The 16695-nt window shown below is 47.5% G+C and overlaps 1 protein-coding gene across 6 annotated transcripts in view; it reads left to right on the top strand.

Moving 5' to 3' along the window:
* The window catches only part of PPP2R2D (protein phosphatase 2 regulatory subunit Bdelta), a 150033-nt gene that overhangs the window by 21474 nt on the left and 111864 nt on the right, over positions 1 to 16695 (top strand). The window lies entirely within an intron of this gene.

Genomic DNA, 16695 nt, shown 5'->3' with positions numbered 1-16695 from the left:
ACTCTCAGGGCGTACGGGGTTGAAGCGCCGGTCGAGGCGTTCCTCGACCCTGTCTCGTCGTTCGGCGAAACGGCCCCGGGACTCCCCCCCGAGGCGGGGTAGGTCCCTGGGTGGTCGCCCTGCCGTTGATCTCCGGGTCTCGGAGTTGTCTTTGTCCAACCCCTTGTTGTTTAAGTCCCCTTCCCGGTCCGGGACTCCACTCCGGGAGGCCGCAGCTTCGAAGGGGTTTCCTCCGTGTTCCCACGGAATGTCGCCTCGGCGTCGGAGGACCTCGGTGCCTCGGACCCCGGGGTCCTCGCCTCTGCCGCCCTCGAGGCGTCAGCAGTCCTCGACCCCGCTCCGTTCCCTCAGCGGGGCGTCTTGGGGCTCGGAACAGGGCACTGATAGGCCGCAGCATTACTCTCGGGAGGCTTCTCCCTCTTTTTCGGCAGCGCCTCGGTCTCGTTCGACCAACCCCCTCGAGGGCCGGTCGGACAGTCGTCCTTCACCAGGTTTGTTCAGGACATGGGGAAGGCGCTCCATCTCGAACTCCAGTCCGACTCAAAATAAACCAAGGAGTTTTGGAGGAGATGGACCTCCCTTGTCCTCCTCGGGAGTCTTTGCGGCTCCCTTTGAATCCGGTGCTGCGCCAGGCTTTCTTCCGGAATTTGGAGAGCCCCTATGCGGTCCCGGCCATTCTGTCCAAAATGGAGTCTAGATACTGGACCGTCCCTTGTCCGGGGTTTTAGAAACTTTCCCAGCAGTCTCTGCTGGTGGAATCGTCTGGTGGAAAAAGAGTCATCCCTCCAGGGTCTCCGCGGCGGTCCCACCTGGCCGGGAGGGGAGGACGATGGATAAGAACATAAGAACAGAACATAAGAACTGCCATCTCCGGATCAGACCTTCGGTCCATCAAGTCCGGCGATCCGCACACTCGGAGGCCCTGCCAGGTGTACACCTGGCGTAATTTATAGTCCACCATATCTTTATATGCCTCTCTTAAGGAGATATGCATCTAGTTTGCTCTTGAAGCCTAGGACGGTCGATTCCGCAATAATCTCCTCTGGGAGGGCATTCCAAAACTCCACCAAAACTCCATGATGGCCAACCGGGTCCTAAATTATAATTTTACCTTCACCTCGTATCTTAAGGTCCTAGTCAAGTCCTTGCCCGCTTTTCAGGGTGATTTGCCCGTCTCTTGCCGTGCGGAGTTTAGGCAGTTGGTGGACTCTCTTTTGCAGCTGCGTCTACACATGTTCCATGCGGCTTACGATGTGTTTGAGCTCTCCTCTCGGGTCTCTGCCTTTGCGCTTGGCCAATCTTCCCTGTTTGGGGAATGAACTCTTTGACGACTTGATCGAAGCGGCCACTAAGCGCCTCTTGGAGCACGAACGCTCCTTTGCCTCTTTGGTGCGGCCCAAGCCAAAGCTCACTCCTCCTAAGGCTTATAGGCTGCCGCCTCGGCGGTACCCGCAGAAGTCTACCCCTGCCTTCTCTCGCCAGCCTCCTCGGCAGCAGCAGCGGGCTCTTCCGAAACCTCAGACCCAGGCTGTGTCTAAGCCGGCGCCGTCCTTTTGACTGGTTGGACGGCAGGGAGCTGGCCCCCGCCGCCTTGACATTCGCCCCTCTTCCTATCGGGGGCCATCTTCGGGCTTTCTACCCCAATTGGGCCCGCATTACCTCAGATGCTTGGGTCCTCAACGTTGTCAGAGAAGGGTACTCGCTGAACTTTCGGGAATTGCTTCCAGACAGTCCTCCCGTCGTGTCTCTTTCAAATTGGGCGCAGCTTCCTTTGCTCCTTCTGGAGGCTCGGGCCCTTCTTCGCCTTCGGGCGGTTGGGGAGGTTCCCCCTTGTCAGCGGGGACGGGGAGTTTTACTCCAGGGTACTTCCTGGTCCCCAAAAAGACCGGGGACCTCCGTCCTATCCTGGACCTCCGGAAGCTGAACAAGTTCCTGGTTCGGGAAAAGTTCATGATGCTTTCGCTCCCGGTTTTATACCCGTTGCTGAATGAGGGGGGACTGGTTGTGTTCCTTCGATCTGATGGAGGCCTATATTCACGTACCGATTCATCCGGCTTGTCGCCGGTTCCTTCGCTTCCAGGTTGGGGACCTGCATCTGCAGTACTGGGTCCTCCCGTTCGGGCTGGCTTCCTCCCCGCGAGTATTCACGAAGTGCCTCGTGGTGGTGGCGGCGGCTCTGCGGTCGAGGGGCCTTCAGGTCTTTCCGTACCTCGACGATTGGTTGATCAAGGCCTCGACGGAGGAGGGGGTTATTTCAGCGATCCATCAGACTATTACCGTCCTTCAACGTTTGGGGTTCGAGGTGAACTTCCCAAAATCTCAGTTGTGCCCCTCTCAATCCCTCCAGTTTATCGGGGCTGTGCTGGACACGGTTCGCCTCCGGTCTTTCCTGCCTCCTTCTCGGCAAGCCACGCTCGTGTGGCTGAGCCGGCAGGTTTCTCTGCGGACTTCGGTCTCGGCCAAGCAGATGATGGTCCTCTTGGGGACACATGGCCTCCACCGTGCATGTCACACCTTTCGCGCGACTACATCGAAGGGTCCCTCAGTGGACTCTGGCCTCTCAGTGGCGACAGGATCGGGATCCCGCTTATCGTCACATTGCGGTGACTCCCTCCTTGAAACGCTCGCTCCGTTGGTGGACCATCTCTTCCAATCTTTCCAGAGGGTTGCTCTTTCTCGCTCCTCAACATCACAAAGTCCTGACCACAGACTCCTCAGCGTATGCTTTGGGGGCGCATCTCGACGGTCTGCATATGCAGGGCCTTTGGTTGAGTGCGGACTGTCGTTGCCACATCAACGTGTTGGAGCTTCGGGCCATTTACAATGTGGTGGTGGCCTTCCGTCATTTGCTTCGGAATCAGGTGGTCCTGGTACGCACGGACAACCAGGTGGCGATGTATTACGTCAACAAGCAGGGAGGTACGGGTTCTCTGTCTCTCTGCAAGGAGGCTTTGCGCCTTTGGAATTGGGCGTTACGCCACAACGTCTTTCTTTGTGCGGTTTACATCCAGGGCGAGCACAACTGTCTGGCGGACAAGTTAAGCCGCCTTCTGCAGCCGCACGAATGGTCTCTCCATTCCCAGACTCTGTGTCAGGTGTTTCTTCGGTGGGGGACTCCGCAGATAGATCTCTTTGCCTCCCCCCTCAATCACAAGTTGCCTCTTTTCTGCTCCAGGGTGTTCTCCCTGGATCATCTCGAGGCCGATGCGTTCCTTCTGGATTGGACGGGACGGTTCCTGTATGCGTTCCCTCCCTTCCCGTTGATTCTGAGGACGCTTGTCCATCTCGGGTCTGCTCGCGCCTCCATGATTTTGATCGCTCCTCAGTGGCCTCGGCAGCCGTGGTTTTCCCTGCTTCTTCAACTCAGTGTCAGGGATCCTCTACTTCTGCCTGTGTTTCCTTCTCTGCTGTCTCAGAGTCGGGGTTCGCTGTTGCATCCCAATCTGCAGTCTCTACATCTGACGGCTTGGTTCCTTTCCACCTGACTTCCTCCATTGAGTTGTCCCAGTCGATGAGGGATGTTCTGGAGGCTTCTCGGAAAGCTTCTACTAGGCAGTGTTATGCCCAGAAATGGACTAGATTCATTACGTGGTGTGCTTCGAATCGTGTGAAACCTTTGTCTGCTTCTTTACCTTCTGTCTTGGATTATTTGCTGCATTTGTCTCGGTCTGGCCTCAAGACCAATTTTGTTCGTATACATCTTAGTGCAATTGCTGCCTTCCATAGGCAGCTGGATGGGAAGTCGCTTTCTGTCCACCCCTTGGTTTCTCGTTTTTTATGAGGGGTCTCTTGAATGTCCATCCTCCTCTCAAGCCTCCCCCTGTGGTTTGGGATCTCAATGTGGTTCTCGCTCAATTGATGAAACCTCCTTTTGAGCCCATGGACAAAGCTCATCTGAAGTTCCTTACTTGGAAGGTGATCTTCCTGCTTGCCCTCACCTCTGCTCACAGGGTTAGTGAGCAGCAGGCTTTGGTTGCGGACCCTCCTTTTACTGTTTTTCATCCCAAGTTCTTGCCTAAGGTGGTGTCAGATTTTCACCTTAATCAGTCTATCGTTCTTCTGGTGTTTTTTCCTAAACCCCATTCTCATCCTGGTGAAGTGGCGCTTCATACTCTTGACTGTAAGAGGGTTTTGGCATTCTATCTCCAACACACCCAGTCTCATCGGACGGTTCCTCAATTATTCTTGTCTTTTGATCCTAATCGGTTGGGGCGTCCTGTTTCCAAGCGCACCTTGTCCAACTGGTTGGCTGCTTGTATTTCCTTCTGCTACGCTCAGGCTGGTCTCTCGCTGCATGGTCGGGTTACGGGACATAAAGTCCGAGCTATGGCGGCTTCTGTCGCTTTCCTCAGGTCCACGCCAATTGAGATCTGCAAGGCTGCCACTTGGTCTTCGGTTCATACCTTCACCTCACAATACTGTCTGGATACTTTGTCCAGGAGCAACGGCCGGTTTGGCCAGTCGGTTTTGGGTAATTTGTTTTCCTAAATTGCCAACTTTCTTCCGTCTCTTTTTTGGTTAGCTTAGTCACCCACATTTAGAGAATATGCTGCCTGCTTGTCCTGGGATAAAGCACAGTTATTTACCGTAACAGGTGTTATCCAGGGACAGCAGGCAGATATTCTCGCAACCCTCCCACCTCCCCGGGGTTGGCTTCTTTGCTAGCTATCTGAACTGAAGACCATGGGGAGGAGATGCGCCCTCTAGTGGAGCGGGAAGGCACACACATGCGTGGTGCAGCACCAGCAAACTTGAAATCTTCAATAAAGTTTGCTTGAAAAGCTGTCTGTGTCGGGGCTCCGTGAATGACGTCACCCACATGTAGAGAATATCCACATGCTGTCCTTGGATAACACCTGTTACGGTAAGTAACTGTGCTTTATGTTCTGAGGGACAGCTTTGAAGCTCCCATTTGGATAACATTGAAAATCAGCTTGTTGACTGGGATACTCTGCATCAGATGGCACAAAGAGCTTGTTCTTGGTCTAAAGCAGGGGTGTCCAACCTTTTGGCTTCCCTGGGCCGCACTGGCTGAAAAAAATGTTTCTGGGGCCGCGCAAACGCTGCAGCAAGACAGAGGAGGGTGCCAGGAAGACAGTAAACACCCAGGGGCAGCAGAGGAAAACACTGCATCGCCCTCAACCGGGGCCGCACAAAATACTTAATGGGGCCGCAGGTTGGACACCCCTGGTCTAAAGTATCTTTCAATTGTCTGGAACTTTCTACAGTTTTGACTACTATTATAGGTCTAAAGCACAGAGAGTGTATTCTTCCCAAGACCTTACAACAGAGGCTTAAGCCAATAAATATGGAGGTATGAGAATTTCATGCAGAACTTACTGTTTTAGCACATACCTTCTCAAGCTGGGCGACTGGTACCTGTCTCCTGCATCTTTTTGCACTCATAACAATTAGTAGAGACCATTAGTAGAGACCTTCTGATGATTCAGACAGGCCTTGACCTGTTTTTGGCCACCGCGGGAGCGGACTGCTGGGCAGGATGGACCTGTGGTCTGACCCGGCAGAGGCACTGCTTATGTTCTTATGTTCTTATGTTCTTATCCATTATAGTCCCAGTTATGACAAGGGCCAATGGCAAGGTTCCACACTTTCTTTATTACAGGAAATAATGGTTTTGAAGGTCTGGAACCACTTCTTCAGCCCTGACATGGAAATTTTTGTTCCATTCCACAGTTTTCTTATAGCACTAAACTAATCATGAAGGTTTTGATTAGTTGACTTAATCTGTCCAATACATTTTCAATATCCTTGGAAAAAGATCCTGCTACAAGAAATCTGTCTTCATTTTTCTATTAAGGCTTGACCCTTGAGCAGCTTTACTACAAGCTCTGTAATTTTTGTGGAAAAATGTCTTAGTTATGCTTTTTTAGTCTTTGTACAACCTTCATTCTTTAGCATATTTGAGAGTTTTGGCAAGTCTTAATAAGTGGTATACAGAGGAGGCAGTTCCTCCTTTGTTGAATTTTTCTCACATCTTTATTTTCTTCAGGACAGAATCCAAGTAGAAATAGCTTGGGAGGTCGTTTTAAGTTCAAGTTGCAACTTTATCATTCTTTTGAGCTCATTTGAAAGATGTGCTTGATTTTTTTTATTTTTTTTTATTTTATTTTTTCCATCCAATGCACTTTCTTTAAAATGGAACACTATGAAAACATAAAAAACAGGAGTCTCACGGGTCAAGATGGCGATGGGTTAGCAGCCAGGTTAGCGCTCCGTCCTGCATGACCATTTTTCCTCAAAGAACTGCTGGCTACAGTGTTCTATATTGGTAAGCTATAATGCCACATACAAAAAGGAAAGGCTCTGTTTGGCCGAATTCCTCTCAGCCGGGACAGCTACGGATGGACCGTTTTATGGCAAGCTCACCATCTGTTTACGGAGTTGAGTTCCCCGCTTTTACTTCAGAGGAAGGAGCCTCCGGAGTTTCTGGGCTGGAAACATCTCTATCTCCTCTGTTTTCCCTGCCTCTACCGCGGCCGACGTCGGAATTCAGCGATGCTGCAGCGTCTCCACCACAGGAAGGGTCGGGGCTGACGCGTAGAGAGGGAGCTGTCCTGCAGGCTGATGCCGATGTTGGAATTATCCAGGGAGCGATGGGAACCAGCTCCTCCGTGGTGGTTACTTTGGAGGGAGTTTGGAGTGTTCTACAAAAGCTGAAAGTGGCTGTTACAAAACCAATGCTGGAATTTTCAACGGTTGTAAGTAAAATTGATGATTTGACCAAGTCTGTGGAATCCATAAGGAATGATACAACAAATAGGCTTGACCAGGTGGACAAAGAGATATCATCTCTTCAGAATTTAACTGGGAACTTGACAAAAGATAAACTTTTTATTCATAGGAAAATTGAACAAATTGAAAGCTTTAACAGAAGGTTGAATCTTAGATTGTTAAATTTTCCTAAGGCTACAGGAGTAACACCGGGCGACATGTTTAAAAAATATTTGTCTGAAGTATTAACATTTCCACTTGAAAAAATACCGCCCATTAATCGTATCTATTATCTTCCTGAAAAAAAAAGAAACTTGAATCAACCTGAAGCCGAAAAACCACAATCCTTGGATATTACTAACCTCTCAGATTTACTAGAAAAATCTTTAGAAATTCAATCTCGTTCTACCCTTCTTGTCTCGTCTGTTTTTGAACAGGACCTAAACTCTGTGATGTGTATTTTTTTTCGGTTTTCTCAAGCTTTGTTTCTTGGACAGAGAATTTGGGTCTATCCAGATGTGACTAAATCTACTCAGGATCGAAGGAAATTATTCCTAAGCATAAGACAAGAGGTTAAGGCACTAGGGGCCTCTTTTTTGTTGGTTACCCATGTAAATGCTGTGTAAAGTATGCTAGGAGTAAATATACCTTCTTTGCCCCCCATTAGCTTAAAGCTTTTGTAGATACTAAGAAACTGCTCCATTAATTCAGAGATAATAATTAAATTGCAGATGTTGTTATAACCCGTTAAGCATATGCCTTAATTCAATGTATACTTTTATTTGATCTCCTTATCTTTTGGGCTCCCCCTTAACTTTTATTATGGTCTAAGGAAGAGTTTACAATTATTATATTTGGACTGTAAATTTCTTCTATTTGTTAATCCTTTATTCTCTGTATTTCCAGAGCAAGTGGATGCTTGTAATTATATTGGTAAAATCAATAAACATAATAATAATAAAATGGAACGCTATATATCATTCATTCTTAATGCATTTCTCCTATTCTGAATGAAGTTGGATTCTGCTGTTTAAAGCACTGGGACTTCTTGTCCTTTGACTTCTTAAGGAACACCTTGGAAGAAACTTGCCCTTATGTAGTTATTATTGGTTTCTATCTCTTCTAAGAGAATTTTGAGCTCAAGTTTTAACTTTCATAAATCCTTTTCTCCAGTTCCAGGAAGTAGGAATATTGTTAAAACAATTCTGTACTCTCTTCCAGTCTTTACTGTTGCTCCATGTCCGTTGTGTATTTTAGAAGTACCGTACATTGATGTGACCAATAGATTTCCAAGGTGGGTAAATTGATTTTTCTCTTTGAAGGTTTTAGGTAAGGTGAACCAGCTTCTAAAACTATCATTACTTGCTAACTGAGGTAATATTTTGTTTGCTTCCTTTTAAAATTAAATATATATGCCATCTCCTAATGTTTGAAAATTTCTGCCAGAGGTGTTGTGATCTTATAGGTGGAGTTATGAGTGAAGCTTCCAATTTGCAGCTGCAGATCAACAATATATTCCTTCATTTATTCACAAAGCATTTTCTGCTCCAGTTAGGACTAGTGCCATAGCCAGTGGTCCACTGCAATAAAAATGGGTTTGTCAGCAGATCGAAGGTGAGGGCAATGTTAGACCAGTGCAAATATAAGAGGAAGGACATTCTGGGCCGGGGAAGGCCCCCCGGACCAACTGTTTGTTTGTTTTGTAGTAGAACGGGGAGGGGGTCAATGATGTGCCAAATTGGAGGTGTGAGGAGGTGAAGGGGAAGAACTTATGGGTCCAGAAACAGAAGTGGAGGGAAATGGTAGACGGTGGTCTCAAGGGATAAAGAGACAGGGAGAGAAGTTGGATATGGATGGTGCAGAGGAAAGGGGAAAGAGATACTTGAAGGGAGGACTGTTGGAAAGGGAAAGAGTGGACCTTGGAATGGTGCAGAGGGAGGGAGATATATGGGATGAGAGGGTAGGGGTGGGGTTGTTGGAAAGAGAAAGGGAGAGATGGACGTGGTGGAAGGAGGGAGATGGGGAGAAATGTTAGGTCTGTGGGTGGAAGGGAGAATGAGAATCTTTTCTTTTTTTTTTTTCCTCTCCCCTCCATTCTATTGTTCAGCATTAGTGTGTGTGTGGGTGGGGGGGGGAGGGAGAAATGGACCAGGGAGAGAGAGGAGGAGAGAAGGATCCTTGGAAGGGTAAGAGGGAACAGATGTGGGATAAGCAGATGCTAGTGGATGGAGAGAAGGGGGACAGAGAGATATAGCCTGACAAGAGTAAAAGGAGGTAGGGGGGTTCTGGAAGTGGTGAGCCATATGGAAGAGGTCAAAAAGGGGACAAGAAGATGAATGCGAGTACAGTGGTAGAAATGTTGTATTGGGGAGTAGATAGAAGGAAATAAGAATCGGGGAAAGGCGTGAGCTAGGGACTGAGAGGTGTTGGAAAATTGATAGGTAGCTCAAAATTTAAAAAGAAGGGTGAGATTTGAGTAGAGAGAGACAGAAAAGAAAATAGGAAGAAAGCAGAAGGGGAAAAATCAATATGTTGGAGACATAGTGAGGGAATGAAATGAGAGACTAGAAGAAAAAAATGGACAGCAGACACTGGGAAGAGAATTAGTAGAAGATAGACAAAAAGCAGAAAGAGAAATTGGGTCCAAGATGATGGAAAAATAAAATGTTCAGACAAGGTAGAAAAAAGTGTTTTATTTTGAATTTATTAATTGGAATAAACTGAATTTGCAGGCCTTGAGCATGCGCAGATGCTCAAGGCCCAGCAGATGAGGAGGCCGATCTTCGGGGTGCCCAGATGAGAGTAAGAAGCGGCCGGGGGGGGGGTGCCCAATCGCATCGGGGGGGGGCCGGATCATGGCGGGGGGGGTGTGTGTGCCAGATCACGGGGGGGGGGAGGGTGCTGGATTGCGGGGGGGGGGGGGCGCTTGTAAATCGAGCCATGCTCGGTTTCCAAGGCACCGATTTTGCAAATGTTTTGCTCGTCTTGCAAAACACTCGCAAACCGGTGCACTCGTAAACCGAGGTACCACTGTACTTGAGCTGGTGGTGATCTTCAAGCCCTGTCTACTGAAGACCACTTCCTTTGGTCCAGCAATCGGAAATCTCCACTTTGCAGCTTGTTTCAGTATCCTCAAGCTGCCACTGCTTTCAAGCATGCATGAAAGTCTAGGGAGTGGGGGTGGGCAGTAGCTCTGAAATATTGCTGCCAGCTGCAGAACTTGGAAAGTTCTGGTCAATGAACCTGAAGAGGGGGGGGGGAGAGGTACAGCAAGGGAGATGTCCATTTAGAAGGGGCCTAAGCTCAAAGCTTTTTTATTTTTTCTAAAGACAAGCTTGCTAATAGTACTTTGTACTTCTACAATAGGCATATTGTGTTATACTATTGTGCAATATGGTATTCAAGTGGCATCTTTACAGTGCCTCACTGTGGGTTGTAAACCTAGAGATTAAAAAGTTGTATAAATACACATCATCAGATGAAACCATCCTTCAATCCAGTAGACGTCCAGATGATCACTCTACAGAATGGTAAAAAGCCTCTGTCATATCTCCTGCCAGAAGGACTGATGATTAGACAATCATACAGAACCTGAGACATAATACTTAGTCTGATTAAAAGTTTCAGTATTTGTTACCTGCCTGCAGATTACAGTGCATCTGCTTTGGTGGTATCCATAGTGCATTATGATGCAAAAAGAGTAGGAACAGAGACATGGCTACAGAAAAGGTCACCCTTGGAGCCCATACTCAAGTTATCCCTTGGGCAGAGATTTTGGAGTCCCACCCGTCTTAGGATCGGTTCCGATACATTCCACAGGTTCTAGACTGGTCTGTTGAGCATGCTAAAAAAAGAGAAATTCAATTTAACCATGGCCTCAACAAATTTTCTTAGGATCTGGGAGTCAGACTCAGAACGACTGACATTATGAATATATGATTTATAAATGTGCATAATTAATGCACTTATATTCATGTACAGCAAGCTATCGATTACAGTAGCAGGAAAGGAGTAGATAGGTCGTATGTAGGTGAGCACTATCCTTTTTATCTGGCATAGGAGAGAAGCTTTAAGCTGCAATTGCTGAAATATAGAAATATGACGGCAGATAAAGGCCAAATGGCCCATCCAGTCTGCCTATCCACAGTAACCATTATCTCTTCCTCTCTCTAAGAGATCTCACGTTCCTATCCCACACTTTCTTGAATTCTACAGGCATTGTCTCCACCACTTCTTCCAGGAGACTGCATCACGCATCTACCACCCTTTCTGTAAAAAAGTATTTCCTTAGATTACCCCTGAGCCTGTCACTTCTTAACTTCATTCTATGCCCTCTCATTTTAGAACTTCCTTTCAGATGAGAGACTCGACTCGTCTCGTGCACAATTATACCACATAGGTATTTAAGCATCTCTATCATATCTTCCCCTTTCCCGCCTTTCCTCCAAAGTATACATATTGAGATCTTTGTTCCCATACACCTTATGATGAATACCACATACCATTTTAGTAGCCTTCCTCTGAACTGACTCCATTCTCTTTATATCTTTTTGAAGGTGCGGTCTCCAGAATTGCACACAGTATTCTAAATGAGGTCTCGCCCAGAGCCTTATAAAGGGCATCAATACTTCCTTTTTCCTACTTGCCATACCTCTCCTTATGCACCCTAGCATCTTTCTAGCTTTTGCCGTCACCTTTTCAACCTTTTTGGCAATCTTTTAGATCATCACATACAATCACACCCAAGTCATACTCTTCTGTCGTGCACATAAGTTCTTCAGTTTTTGCAGCCTAAATGCATGATCTTGCATTTCTTAGCATTAAATTTTAGTTGCCAAATTTGGCATTCTTCAAGCTTTGCTAGGTCTTTCTTCATGTTATTCACACCATCTGGAGTGTCTACTCTGTTGCAGATTTTGGTATCATTCGCAAAGAGGCAATTCTTACCCGACAGCTCTTCAGCAATATCGCTTATAAAAATGTGGGGTGAGGGGGAGATGTGCTGCTGGACTTAATGGAAGAGGAACGGGTGCTGCTGAACTAGGGGAAGGGCTGTGGGACGGAGAGAGACTGGATGGGGAAAGGGAGGATATTCATGCAGACTGCAAGGGGTGAGCAAGGAATAGAGGGAGGCAGAAATAAAATAGAGAGATGATGCACAGAGAAAAGATTCTAGGCATGGAGGAAGGAAAGAGAGAGAGGGGAACGCTGGATGGAGAGAGGATTTGGACACAAAAGGGTAATAAGGATCACAGGGGTACAAATGGACACAGAGGCCCTGATTCTCCAAAAGTGCGTCCCGATTTTAGGCAGCTGTAGGCGTCCTACAGCTGTCTAATCAGCCAATCGGGATGCACGTTTAAAAAAAAAAAAAAAATGCTCCCCAGGCAGGCCGCCTATATTGAAGGCCTGCCTGGGGCCCTGATTCTGTATAGGACGCCCGTGAGAGGCGTCCTATTCAGAATCGGCCTACACCAAAACCCCATTCTGTAACCGGCGTCCATGTTACAGACGCTGGTTAGAGAATCGGGTTAGATTAGACACGGCCCGCTATACTTATCGCGGCAAGGGATCTCTCTGCCGCTATAAGTATAGCGGGCCGCGGCCTCTCCGATCGGATGCCCCCCTCCGACACTACCAACCGCCCCCCCCCCCCGACATTACCGATCTCCCTCCTACCCCGACACTACCGATCGCTGGCAGGAGAGTGTCCAATCCCTCCTGACAGAAGACGCACCCCCCCCCCCCCCGGCGCTAACGACCCCCAAACCTCCAAACTAACCTGTTCTTCAGGCCAGCCGGTTCTTGCCCGTCCAGCCAGTAAGCCTGCCTCGTCGAAATGAGGTGGGCTCGCCCCTTCCCGGCCCATCCCGCCGAAGCCTAAGGCCTGATTGGCCCAGGCTCTAGAAGCCTGGACCAATCAGGCCTTAGGCATAGCGGGTCCGCCCATCCCTACTAAGTCTAAGGTCTGATTGGCCAATCAGGCCTTAGATTAAGTAGGGATGGGCGGACCCGCTATGCCTAAGGCCTGATTGGTCCAGGCTTCTAGAGCCTGGGCCAATCAGGCCTTAGGCTTCGGCGGGATGGGCCGGGAAGGGGCGAGCCCGCCTCATTTCGACGAGGCAGGCTTACTGGCTGGACGGGCAAGAACCGGCTGGCCTGAAGAACAGGTTAGTTTGGAGGTTTGGGGGTCGTTAGCGCCGGGGGGGGGGTGCGTCTTCGGGCAGGAGGGAATAGACACTCTCCTGCCAGCGATTGGTAGTGTCGGGGTGGGAGGGAGATCGATAATGTCGGGGGGGGGGGGCGGTCGGGAGTGTCGGGGGGTGGGGGGGCATCTGATCGGACAGGCTGCGACCCGCTATACTTATAGCGGCAGAGAGATCCCTTGCCGCGATAAGTATAGCGGCTGCGTCTACTTACAATGTAGACCAGCATTTTGTTGGCCTACATTTTAAGGTTTCTTCCTCTACTAGGGAGACGCGTAGGGCCACCTAGGTTCGCCTAAGGCCCTTGGGCGAGCTTAGGTGTCTTGCGGGTCTCCCTAGGCTCCCGGAGGCGCCTTCAGGCCTGCCTGGGGAGCATTTTTTTTAAAAAAACGTGCATCCCGATTGGCTGATTAGACAGCTGTAGGACGCCTACAGCTGTCTAAAATCGGGACGCACTTTTGGAGAATCAGGGCCAGAATGTAGATGCTGGACAGGATAGATAGGGGTGCAGAGGGAAGGTGGACATTGAGAGAGAAGATATGTCAAATTGACATGACACCTTGCAAAGACAGAAGGAAAAAAATAGAGAAAAACAAGATACTGCAGCCAAAGGAATGGAAAAATAAAATACTCAGACAAAGGTAAAATAAAGTATTTCATTCTAAATTTATTAATTGGAATGTTTCTGTGTAGAAATCTTGCAGCAGTCACCACTGTTTTGTTTTCTTACTAGGTGCTGTATTAGTGTGTTAGGACCTGGTGTGATATTTACAGTGCACTTTTTCACACTCAACGTTGTTGCTCTTTAAGTCTTGGGAGTTAATGCTGTTATAATATGGTAAGGTTCCAACTCTTTTGCACAAGTTTGTGCATAGTGTTTTGCAGTTGTAGGACTGTGTATTGGCCTTGCTGAGGTGATATTAAAACTTTTTAATATACAAGGGTAAATCAAATAATAGAGGCAAAATAAATTTAACGGCTTTAATAGAAGTAATTGTGAGCAATTGAACATACAGTATCACTTTTCCACGTAGTCCCCATGCAAGGCGACACATTTGTTGTATTATTCAACTAGCTTTTGCAGTCCTGCAGCAAAGAAGTTTTTTGGCAGCTCCTGAAGCCAGGTGAGCACCACTTCCTTTATTTCATCATGCTTTGTCTTATGCTCTCTGGGCCGCGTTGATACATTTGTGTCTTGTCGCCGGTGACAATTCTCTCCAGAATACTCGGATCTTCTTCATACCATCTCAGGAACTGGGTCGCAACCTCCACACGCTGTTGCTTGTGCAGATATATAAGCTGTTTGGGAACCCATCGCACGCAGACTTTCCTATACCCCAAGTTGTCATGCATTATGGCAAATGCAGATCCATAGCTGATATCCCAAATTTGCAGCCAGTTGAGACACTATTATTTCATGGTCTTCTCTAATCAAGGCATCCGCCCTGTTAATATGTTCTTATGTGCGCAGTGCTGATGGGCAACCAGAACTACCTTCATTGGTTACACCTGTTCTTCCCGCTTTAAACCTTTTTACCCCTTCACAAACCTTTCATTGATTCATGGTGCTATACCCATACTAGTGCTGCCCGATTTGCTGATTAAAATCGATTCACCAATTTCACTTTGGTGAATGGACTCGAATAAATTTTCTGTCTGCAAAAATCAGACTCGGTGACCAACATCCCCCCCCCCCCCCGATGAGACCTGACATACCTCTAGGCCTCATAAAGCAGCAGCAATGACGACGGTGGCTGCTCAGCAGAGGCAGTGCTCTGAATGGCCTGCTCACGGCCTGCCCTGCTGGGGCCTTCTTTCTGCCATGTCAGTGATTATATCACTGATGATGCAGCAGAAGGAAGATTTAGCGGGGCAGGCTGTAATCAGCCTGTTCACAGCGCTGCCTCTTCAAGGTCAGCCACTACCACTTTGCTGTTGCTTTGGGAGGCCAGGGGGTATGTCGGGTCTCACGGTGGTAGGGTCGGTGGGGTGCTGTTGCACAGGGGGATGGAAAGGAGGGATGGAAAACTGTTGCACAGGGGGATAAGAGGGAGGGATGGAAGCTTCACAGGGAAATGAGTAGGTAGGGGAGGAAAAATGCTGCATATGGGGGAGAGAAGAAGAATTGGAGGTGGAGGAGAGGAAGGGAGAGATGAAATAGAGGTAGAAAGGGGTGTGAGGGAGAAATCCTGCATATAGGGGAGGGAGACATTCATAAAAAAGGAGAGGGAGAAATGTCAGACATAGGGTGGAGGGCAGGGAGAGATAGACATGTTGCATGTGATATTGGAGGGGAGGAAGGGAAAGATGCTGCATGGGAATAGAGAGGTTTGACCCAGGACACAAGGTAGGGAGAGAAAGAGAGATGTATACAGTGGGAAAGAAGCACACGTTGGAAACGTCAGTGAAAGGTAGTAAAAATAATTTTATTTTCTATTTTGTGATTACAATATGTCAGATTTTGAAATGTGTATCCTGCCAGAGCTGGTGTTAGTGAGCATGAACTAGGACCTAATAGAGAGAGGAAAAGTCTATTTTGCTTGTTTTATCTACATCAGTGGTTCCCAACCCTATTCTGCAGGACCACCAGGCCAATCGGGTTTTCAGGCTAGCCCTAATAAATATGCATATGAGAGATTTGCATATAATGGAAGTGAGAGGCATGCAAAACTGCGCCATGCATATTCATTAGGGCTATCCTGAAAACCTGATTGGCCTGGTGGTCCTCCAGGACAGGGTTGGGAACCACTGATCTACATCACAGCGCTGGCGTGGGGTTGGGGAGGGCAAAATGGGTGGGCTTGGTGGAAAGGCTACAAAATAAACTTGCTAGGATGTTTGAAGAAAAAAACAACACCCAATTGGGTGGGAAAAGCAAATCAAATTGAAAAATCGATTTTAATAGGCCAAATCAAATCGAAAAAGTTTTCCCTGAATCGGGCAGCAATAGTCCATACTGAGTCAATATCCGACGGTGAATTTCCACAGGTTTCACTCCCTCTGCCCAAAGAGAGCACACTCCTGCTCATTGTTCTTCGATGGTGCATATGTTGTATTTCACTAGGTCTGTTCTGGTTATCGTGTAATTTAACAATTGCCTTTAATTTTTTGTGGTGATAATAGGGCTTTAGACATTTTGCAGTAACTGATATGTGTTGATATGCAAGAAGAGCCTGTTCTTCCCAATCGTGTGTGTGTATGTGATTTGCCCAGAAAGGCTGAGGGCAGGTTGGATGTGTGAGAGAACTTTCCCAGTGACCAATCAGATTTCATGTTTCATTTTCCCAGAGAAAAGAGGGAACTGTATTGGCCAATAATGGCAACTTTTTTATGGAAGTCTTCTTTTTCTCCTGTCACTTTTCATTTTCACTCGGTTTTTGTAAGAATGACACAGCACCTGTCAAGGAGCCAGTTTATTTGAGACTGAAATATAACAGGTCATGCCAAGTATGCTGTGGTCTCTATGCCAGTTTCATTGACCTGTATTTGTTATATATGTTGCTTAATTATTTACTATTTAACAATAAAATGTCTATTTCAAAATCTCTACTTTTGGGGTGTTCTCATTTGAAAAATGTTCAATCTAGAGGATACTTGGCTTGATGAAATTGGGGAAACACTGCTTTAGTCCCACTGGACCGGTCCAGAGGCTTTCTGTAGTATTTTCAGTTATTAATCCACTTTAATATTGATCTCTCTCTCTTATCAACAAACTCTTCAATCTTCCATTTTCTCTAACAGTTTTTAACTTTCTAAA

Source organism: Geotrypetes seraphini, chromosome 4 (assembly GCF_902459505.1).
Source record: "Geotrypetes seraphini chromosome 4, aGeoSer1.1, whole genome shotgun sequence".
In the NCBI taxonomy this organism is placed as follows: domain Eukaryota; kingdom Metazoa; phylum Chordata; class Amphibia; order Gymnophiona; family Dermophiidae; genus Geotrypetes; species Geotrypetes seraphini.
This window is presented reverse-complemented; position numbering and strand designations above follow the sequence as displayed.